General features: G+C 29.6%; 1 protein-coding gene and 1 long non-coding RNA gene across 5 annotated transcripts in view; one reads left to right on the top strand and one right to left on the bottom strand.

Moving 5' to 3' along the window:
* Window positions 1-7819, bottom strand: part of cpx (synaptic transmission protein complexin) — a 561632-nt gene extending 553813 nt beyond the window's left edge. For all 4 annotated transcript variants that reach the window (XM_088258682.1, XM_088258679.1, XM_088258681.1 and 1 more), the window contains exon 1: window positions 7401-7819. The gene's annotated coding sequence lies outside the window, so the exon portion shown is untranslated. The remainder of the gene's footprint in view (window positions 1-7400) is intronic.
* A 338-nt stretch (window positions 7820-8157) lies between these two features.
* LOC148310258 (uncharacterized) lies at window positions 8158-9985 on the top strand. The gene is made up of 2 exons (XR_015837418.1): window positions 8158-8433; window positions 9368-9985. It is a non-coding gene; the product is annotated as an uncharacterized LOC148310258 (long non-coding RNA).
* Window positions 9986-10202: the final 217 nt, after the last annotated feature.

Here is a 10202-nt window from a genome sequence, read left to right on the forward strand (position 1 = left end):
TTAATAAAACGTCGTTGTAAACATTAATTAATTATTAAACCTACCTCGAAGCGTTCGTAACTCGAGGTTTTACTTCATATGTAAATAAATGTGTTCTTTCATTTTTTATTATAATAAAAGTGTTTTGCCGATAAAACAGCGTGCGATAGAAAAATCAAGATGGCGAAGAAACGTCAGTTTCGAGAGAGACTTAATAAAACTTAAAATGTCGTTTCTATATTTTTTAAAACAACACAAGTGTTTTGAGTGTAACAATATATTTCTACCATTTTTAACTGGTAAAACTAATCATACATATATCACTTAACACGTGGTTTACGAAGAGATATTGTTACTTTTGGTGAAAAAATGTTTCCGTGAGTATTTTTCTTTAAAAAATATATATTAGGAAGTAGGGGAGAGTGCCCATGGATGGGACGTTTTTGATTTTGCCTCTCTAGTTCTTCTCTGTAAAATAAATCACGAAAAGTGAACGTGGTTTCTCTTTATTCATTTTTTTAGCTACAAATATGCCATACTTTGTTTTCTAAAAAAATTAACCTAACTGCCTGAAAAATCGATTTCAAATAATGTCCTAAAATGTCCCACTCATAAACACCCTCCCATGAGAGGGACACCAGTATACCATGAATGGGACATTAATTAAAATGCTAGATTGATGGAATAATTATATTTTTAAACAAAAATCATCTGTAGACACTTTCGTATAATACGTAGACACATGTAAAAGAAATTTTATTAAACATTTTTGCAACATTTTTGGCAAAAAAAGTTCAGATATCTTAATATTCCACAATTTTCATGGGCCACGAAATTTACATTTAAGCCATTGCATAAAACTATATTTATATTCTCCTTCAAATATGTGACTTTGTTTATGTACATTTGTTTAACCGTTCTATCCTCACTCATTCGTTCTACATGTCCAAACCATCTCAACACATTTTTCTTAATTTTATCGATTATGCTTATCTCAGCTTTGCATTCCTTCCTTATTTCACTATTCGAACATCTATCATACATCGTTTTGTCGCACATTCTTCTGAGAGATCGCATTTTGACTGCATTCAGTCTACTTTCATCCTTATTTTGCCAACTCCATGTTTCACTTCCATACATTAGAATTAGAACCAGGACTCCATTATGCACTGCCAGTTTAGCTTCCGCTGATAGGCTCTTTTATTTCCTATCAGCCTTTACTTGTTTGACATGTCTATAAAAAGAAGATTTTCTCATTGCATATGTCTTTGCAACCGACCTAATATTTTGATTTTATTTAAAACCTCTTCTACAGCAACTTCAATTAGAACGTTGGTGATTGATGGTTGGTGAACGATGGCGTGTTTTTGGCATTATAACCTAAAAACAATATAATGTTTACAATGCGTGTAAAACAAACGAGTACAAACGATTTTTAATATGATTTAAAAGTATTCGCCATGAATGGGTCAATTTTCCCTTGAGTGGGACCGTCCCATTCATGATCACTGCGCGCGTCCCATTCAAGGAAATGCGTGATTTTTAGAAAAATAGATAAATCGATACATTTATACTAAAGTAAATTTGATGAAACATACTTTATAATATCCTGAGAGAACCAACTTAAATAATTGTATATATCAATTGTAGCACTTATCATAACCTATATGTACAAACAAAATCAAATTGCAATATATAATTTACTTTTTGACGCAAAAAAATTGTAACACGTCTTACTCGCTTCACTGTCAGTCGAGAACTGAGCTTTGAGGATTATTCTGTCAAATATCGTAGCGTTCATGTTGGGTAATTTTGAATTTTTTTTTGTAACAACAGTTTGGGCTGGAGGACGATTGTCCCATTCATCCTCTATCCCACTCATGGGCACTCTCCCCTAGTTAAGATAAGTATTATAAATTAAGTATGTAAAAATAATTTTTAACGTAAATATGTTAAAAATTTTCATAATAACTGGCAATAATTTACAGGTACAATTCTCACCATACCTGATAAAACAAACAAAAATATTTGACATACAACACTCAACATTGATGAAGAAGAAAATGGAAGTCTGGGCATTTACAGGGCTTACTACCGTCATAGGCTGGTTTAAGTGATCACTTTACACACGTGTAACATTCACCAATTCTTCAACATCTGTGTTGAGATGTCAAAAAGTAATATGAAAAATCACTCCTTTAATTGAAGATGGTCCAGATTTGTTAACAAGTATTTCAACACATCAAAATGTTGCAAAAATATTTTCATGAACAAATGAAATTCGAGAAGAAGACAGAGACATTTGAATGAACTTTAATAAATGAAGTATTGGCGAGCTAGCGTTAAATCCTCATCGACGAAAGATTATGAAATTTTCCACCGTTTGCTTCAAAGTAAGTCCGATTTCTCGAGAAGTCGTTCAAAATTAGCTTATTTTATTACTTAAGCAATCAATTTTCTAAGGGTTGGTTATTTTATTGAGCACAACTTAAACCAGCCTACGACGGGTCGTAAGCCTTGTAAATACCCAAACATCTATATTCTTCTATATTAATGTTCATATATCAAAAGACATATGCTTCATTCGTACATAGTGTCTCTATGCCCATAGTTATGCGTGGGTATGTTTTATACTGAATGTTATGTAAGACTCGAATTTGATTTGAAATTCATTTAAAATTATGAAAAAACAATAATTAATTCATTAAATTTATAAATATAATCTCAACAATATAGTAAAATGTAAAATACATACAGAGATTCCTTTAAATCCTTTTCGATTCGTGGAATTTTTCTCTTATTTAGATATTGATAAATATTATTTTAGGATGTAAACGCTGTTAGATGGTTTGTTTTTGTTATTTTATTTCCTCGATATTGTTATTGGCTTATTATCGTTTATCATTATTTTATTTTTTTCCACAAATATAAGTCGAATATTTTCTTTAGATACCAACGAAGAGATTCATACTGATAAGTTGTTTTAGGGTTTCCCATACATAAATACATAATTGGATTATTTTATTGCCATGTAGCTTTAAAATACACTCCCGAATATTGTTTTAAATCTGTTTTTACTTTTACGAGAGAGTAATTTTTGATGTGAAATTCGTAATAGATAAAAATATTAACATTTTGAGTTTGCCTAAATTCTAACCAAATCTGGATTTCTCCACATAGGATTTATTTTACACATTCGACATCTCAACAAAGATAACGAAGAATATGGATATCTGTGTATTTACAGGGCTTACGATTGGTCAGCGGCTGGTTCAGTGATTTGGTCTTCTTCTTCTTTTTCTTCCTTCTTATAGATCCGAGGATCTATCTGTTCTGTAACCTAAATCTCTTGTGACGTTACGGTTAACAGATGGCGCTGACATTGCCGTAAAAAGATTTTTTTTAATTCTCACCAGCAGTATTTTTGTTTTTATTTATGTAGACAAATATTTTTGTACAAATTGTAATGGTCAGCACGCTCGGCTTCAAGATTTTGTAAAAAAACGTTTACAAAACACGCAGACAAGAATACATTTATCATTAAATAAAATTATCATACATCGCTCACTCCTTTCGACAATGCCATATATCAAAAATCGTTAATTTTCAGTTGTGCATGATTTCGGAATGCCTAGAAAATGTACCATATCCCAGCAAAGCGGCATGTTTTTAACATGATGTTTACCCGCTATAGGGCTCGGCTACCGTTCTGGAGGTCCCAGGATCAATTCCCAGGGGGGGGGTCAAATAAATATAAGTGATTTTTTCACTGTTATGTTTATTCAATATTACCCTGGACTGGTACCTGAAGCGGAGGGCTGATCACCTTTCCATCATGTGTAAACGATCAAGATAACACTGCGTTTATATGAAGCAGTGCCCTATGCACCATTGGGGTGCGGATAAGGGTTTTATTAATATTATAATTAGACAAATAAAAATACGTGCGTTTTTAAATATCTGTGCAATTTATCTAGTCCGTATACAGCGTGGAACCTCTCATAACGAGTAATTATAATAAAGAGTAAAAATTGTGAAAAAGTTGTTCATTTAACGAGTGACATTTCCCATAACAAGTAATAGAGAAAAGGCAAGTACCTTATTCACGACATTCATTTGTAAGCCGGGACTTGCGCGTCAGTGAAAACGTTTCGCTTAACAAGTAGGATTCTGGAACGGATTATGCTCGTTTTGAGAGGTTCCACTTTAAATAAACTTTTGTTTAATTTTTTTTATACGTTAATAAAAAATATGCGTAAGAAATGCTAAAAAAATTGTAAACCGTTTAAATGAAAAAAAAACACAATGAAAATTTTAACGATACCTCAAAATATGCTAATAAATGTCAATAAACATGAAATTAAGCAAGGGAATATTAGATTTATTTATATATATATATATATATATATATATATATATATATATATATATATATATATATATATATATATATATATATATGTATATATATATATATATATATATATATATATATATATATATATATATATATATATATATATATATATATATATATATATATTTATAAGTAATTCTAAAGAATGAATATTATAATGACATTCTTATCAAGATCACATTTTTAATCGTCGTTAGATAACAAAAATGTGATAAGATGGGCATTATCAGCAAAAAAGTGGTGGGCCCTTACGATGATTTGAGTAGCGTCGATAATCATGGGTAGAATGGTAAGTGTTATACTAGTTTAAAGTGATCAGTTAAACCAGCCTATGACGAGTTGTAAGCCCTACAAACATCCAGACTTCCATATTCTTCTTCATCTATGTTGAGATGTCAATAAAAGAAAGCTTAAAAATATTCGTTTCTTTGAAAATTTTACACAACGTTGTATTAAAAAACGAGTGTGTTTTTATATGTAAAAACTACTACAAAAATCGTGAAATACTTCATTTATATAAAGACAGAGAAATACATTATTTGAAAAAAAACATTAGATCACTGTAATGACAGCGCCATCTGTTGAGATTTCAAAATTAGGGAGGGCATGGCAAAATAGGTGAAGAGCGGATGCATATCATATATTATATTTATAAAAAGACAGGAGAAAACAGAAAAAATATTTTTTTGAAAAATAAGTTTTTTTTAATTAACCGCAATGGCAGCGCCATCTGTTGAGAAAGTGGCAAAATAGGCGCAGAGCGGATGCGCTAACGCAAGCAGTGATAAAAAATTGCCGACCCAGCGACGTTATCAAACCACCAGCTATGAACGTCTCGTCTGTGAGATCTACTAAAAATGTGAAAAATGTACTTGTATAAAAATATATAGATTTATTCATTATTTGTTAACTTTTTCAGAATAAAAAATATGCTGGTAGAATAAAGATAATGTTATATAGGCAAAAAAAAATTAAATTATCGTCAATAAATGGTTATCATTATATTGCAATAAAAAATGTAGGTTAATATTTTTTTTTAAATAAACTCGTTAATTACTCAACTTACTAACTAACTATCACGCCGTTTCCCCGCAGGAGTATGCAGAGAAAATTAAACTTGTCATACACTACTTCTACGGACCGCAATTCGCACCCATGGTGCATAGGGCACTGCATCAAATAGACACAATGTTTATTCGATCGTGTATTATATAAAAGGAAGATCGTCAATCCTACGCTTCAGGTACCATTCCAAGGTTGTAATAAATAAATATTTCAGTGAAAAAAACATGTTTTTTTCCCCCCTGGGAATTGAACCAAGGACCCCCATTATGGTAGCTAAATGTGCTAACTACTACACTACGGAGGTGGACAACACACCGGCCGACTTCTGACCTGACCACTTTCTAGTATTTGAATTACTTATCTTCTTACCTTATCACCAACTACATTCGCCTCATAAATTTGTTTAACCTTTCTTTCCTCACTCATTCGATTCACGTGCCCAAACCATCTCAACACACCTTTTTAAATTTTATGGATAATGCTTATCTCGGCCTTGCATTCTTTCCTTATATCACCATTCGAACATCTATCATACATCGCTTTACCGCAAATTAGTCTGAGAGATGTATTACGCTGCATTCAGTCTTTCTTTTGCTAACTCCATGCTTCACTTCCATGCATCAGGGTTGGAACCAGGACTCCATTGTGCACTGCTAGTTTTGTTTTCGCGATAGGTTTTTATTTGATGTAACTGATTTGTTTTTTACAATTACAAAAATATTTATAATATGCAGAAATATTTTAATTTTATGGTATTTTTCGAAGGCTAAGTTGCCTTTTTAAAACTGGAATCAAGTTGTGGTAGAGTGGGCTCGAACCTAGAAACTCGTACCTAGAACCTGGAAGAGTACGCGGTAGTAACTACGAGACAAAAGTCTAACCCCACAACTCGAATTTAATGAACAATCGTGAAAAAAAATCTTACCACCCCAAGTTGCATAATTCTGGAAATAAATTTTCAGGCGAGATTTAAGGTACTGTGCCCTAATGGAAAATTCATCAAATCTGGATAGGAAATTTTATACACAATTGTACACAATTAAATCAATAAAAACGTGCCCATAAGTCTTTAAAATAATTCATTAGAAAAAAGAATATATTAATTTTTTTTTAAATCTATTTAAAAGTGTTTATGTAGATTACACGATCACTGAGAAATAAATTAATGCATAAATAATGTTAATGAAAAAATATATATATATATATATATTATATATATATATATATATATATATATATATATATATATATATATATATATATATATATATATATATATATATTATATATATATATATATATATATATATATATATATATATATATATATATATATATATATATATATATATATATATATATATATATATATATATATATATATATATATATATATATATATATATATATATATATATATATATATATATATATATATATATATATATATATATATATATATATATATATATATATATATATATATATATATATATATATATATATATATATATATATATATATATATATATATATATATATATTTATATATATACATATATTTATATATATTTATATATATATATATATATATATATATATATATATATATATATATATATATATATATATATATATATATATGTATATATATATATATATATATATATATATATATATATATATATATATATGTATATTATTTACATACATATTGAAATATGTACAGTGTTAAAAACTAGGTCATGAAACAAAATTGCAACAATTTTTTTCTGTTTTATTTAACTGTTTAGGTACGTATCTAAAAATTGTTGTAATTATTTTTTTATTAATTCATATGTTTGAATAATTTTATGAATACGTTCGTAATAAATTTAAAATCAGATTAATAATTTATATCTTTATTTATAAATAATAATACATAATAAGAATGACTTACCAGTAGAGGAATTTGATGAAAACAAATGCTGCTCGCCTTTCGAAGTCAGAAGATCGTAAGAACCGTAATTTCACAAATATTTATGCGGTCAACAATAGCAATTAAATTCAAAACAGTGATTTCAAGGCTTCAACCGTGGCAATCGTCCGAATGAATTCCGACTATTTACAGTCGACTTTAAAATATTTTAAATAAAGATAATAACACCGACGTTTTACGCCCGTTAATGCAAAAGATTTGACAGTTGCGTCCGATGACGTCACGGAGAGTACACGTTACCAGGCGAATTTTCGCTTCGCGAATGTCTTTGGTAGGTGCGTCTTCTTGTTGGTTATAATATTTGATATCTTGACAGTTGTACGGTGTCAGTTCGGCGTGCACGGCTGCCAACCTTGCCCGACGAGACCCGGATGCCAACTGAATGAAAATAAATTCGCTGAGATGGCGCGGGCGCCGCGGACCGCGGTGTTGCCAACCGAATAGATTTTCCGGGCGAAAATGCGCAGTGGAAAATCGGCGCCTACTCGGGATATGTAAAAGCTAAAATTTAAATGATTTTTAATCATCCAACTTATCAAAGCGTTGTTTTATTCATTAATAAATCGTCATAAACGATATTTAAGTAAAAAATCATCAAATTATTGCAGATTTTCCTCCATAATTACTTTCAAAATATTCATCAACTAACCCCGCTTTTAAATAATAGTTTTATATAGAAAATACTTTGGCAATACAAAATATTTTCTACGAAAAGAATATTCAAAAATTGTTCTTTGAAAATGTGAAATCGTAACAATAAAAATACTGAAATCATTCGCAATAAAATCATAAAACTGGTCTCAAAATATTATTGAATTTGTTGTTTTTTACTTTTTATCGGTGAATAATGGTATTTCAAATGACCTTAATCTCGCAAAAATCTTAACCAACAGATTTTAAAACGAAACTGAATAAAATGGGATACATATGTTCTTTTATCTACAAAAACATGTATTTTTTTAAAGTCATATCAACGTATAATTTTCAGTTTCCGGTAAGATATGCTCTTTTTTAATAAAATATTTGTTTAAACATTAAATAAAAGTGATTTTATAATGGGATCAAACCGATATCTCTATGAACACTTTGTTAAAATGTCGACATAATATGTAATACCTCATGTGTGTGCAGTGTGTGTTCATAGTACATAGTTTTGGTACAATAACTTGTTTTCGTACTGACCACTATATAGCTTATCAATATGTATTGGCTTGCATATATGGTATACAAATGTATATATTTACATACATGTTTATAAGTGAGACTGAAAAATGCAGAAAAGAAATTTTAAAAATTATAAATACTGTTTTCTGTCTTATTGTATACGAACACAGTGAAAATATAATTTTTTCTCTTTATTTTATACAGAAAAAATGTTTCTCATTGAATAATTAAATCTTATAGCCACGCCTGATTTACGTATTGACGTCACTTTTAATACACGTATAACGAAGTTAAGTTAAATTCAAAATATGTCTTGTTGATGTCTGAAGCATGTTTTAAAATTTGTCATTTTTCCTGTGGGTAGTCCAGTCCCTATAAATATATTTTTTAAATTCCTAAACTTTTGATTTTACGTTCCGAATATTTTTTTTTGCGTATCTTTTCACATTTATTTATTATTTAACTCAGTCTCATTTGGCATATTTTCCTTAATTTTTTTCTACTCTTTTTCACCTTTTTCTCGTTTAAAATTATTACAACTAGCTTCTACGATTGCGTAATATACATTGCATAGCCAGAAACAGGTTATGCATGTTTAGAATATTTATAAGTTAAATAAATTAATTATTGTACTTTGAAATATGTAAACAAAAAATATTCAAAATAAAAGTCAAGTTAAGAATTAGATAGAGGAGAACAGGATCAATACATCTCTCCATATACGCTTACGTGAACATTTTTCCGAGTAACCATATTATTTGCAGATATAACTACATTTACAAGCAATGCAATTGCCGGAAGTGATATGAAATACGCGAATGAAAATTGGGAAAACCGTCTGAAGCTATCAAGTAATCATGGATGATGTGGCCGAATAACACGATGAATTGCGTGTCCGCCAATTGTATTATCCATATCTGATGGCGAAAAAGGAATCAGGTTATATTTTTATAACGTAATTTTAGTAAAATAACTTACCAACTTACCATCACGCAGCTTTCCCGCAGGGGTAGGCAGAGATTAAAGAATCTTCAACAATCTTTACCTCTTCCGCATTCATGCATCTCCTCATACATACCCGCCGATTATTTCGACTCCGGACATGACCATTTTCAAGCATTTGAAATAATTGATCATGACAAGTTTTCCTCGGTCTTCCTCTGCTTCTATAACCAACCACATACCCCTCATAAATTTGTTTTACTTTTCTTTTCTGACTCATTCGATTCACATGCTCAAACCATCTCTCACCTTTCTTAATTTTATCTCGTTGTATTTTATATGTATATTAATAGTTTTGTTCAAATATATATATATATTGTGTTTATTTTATTCCTGTCATTAAAACCTACACGCAAAATAATAAAAAAAGTATCTAGGTATAAGTATTTAGATTTTCTTTTCTTGAATATTTTCCGCAGATACTTTGTGGCACATTTTATAAAAAATTTATAAAAATAACATTTCGGATTTTTATGGAGTGTGTGGAAGTTTTTGGTGAGAGTATTTCAATGTTTTTTATTCCAAATAAACCCTGATGATGACAAGGTATTGTCGAAACCGGTAAATTAAATTGTTTTAGTAAAAAAAGTGGTGAAA

Source organism: Brachycentrus maculatus, unplaced genomic scaffold (genome assembly GCF_059751285.1).
Source record: "Brachycentrus maculatus isolate JH-2025_06_01 unplaced genomic scaffold, ASM5975128v1 h1tg000102l, whole genome shotgun sequence".
Classification (NCBI taxonomy): domain Eukaryota; kingdom Metazoa; phylum Arthropoda; class Insecta; order Trichoptera; family Brachycentridae; genus Brachycentrus; species Brachycentrus maculatus.